The following is a 332-nucleotide window of genomic DNA, read 5'->3' as shown; positions in this document are numbered from 1 at the left end:
CAGGAGCCTTTTACATTGGCTTTCAGTGAGACTTTCTAAAGAATATTTTCTAGCAATGGGGCATTTTAATTTTTCCATACAAGACTTTTGATAACCTTCGTGTCATTATATTTATAATCAGTGTTAGATTTTTTTCTTCAAAAATGTTTAAGTATGTGCCATCCCTCTGCTTGACATGTGATACATGACGAGCGCGCGGCCTCCAGTGCTAGCAGCAAGAAGAGACCGAGGAGTCAGCAGCAGCGGAGGGACTTGCCCAATATGACCCGCTGGCATGAGAAGAAAAAAAAAACTGTTTTCACTAGTTTTTCTCTCTTCCCAGAAACATATGC

This window comes from Penaeus monodon, chromosome 31 (genome assembly GCF_015228065.2).
Source record: "Penaeus monodon isolate SGIC_2016 chromosome 31, NSTDA_Pmon_1, whole genome shotgun sequence".
Classification (NCBI taxonomy): Eukaryota; Metazoa; Arthropoda; class Malacostraca; order Decapoda; family Penaeidae; genus Penaeus; species Penaeus monodon.
This window is presented reverse-complemented; position numbering follows the sequence as displayed.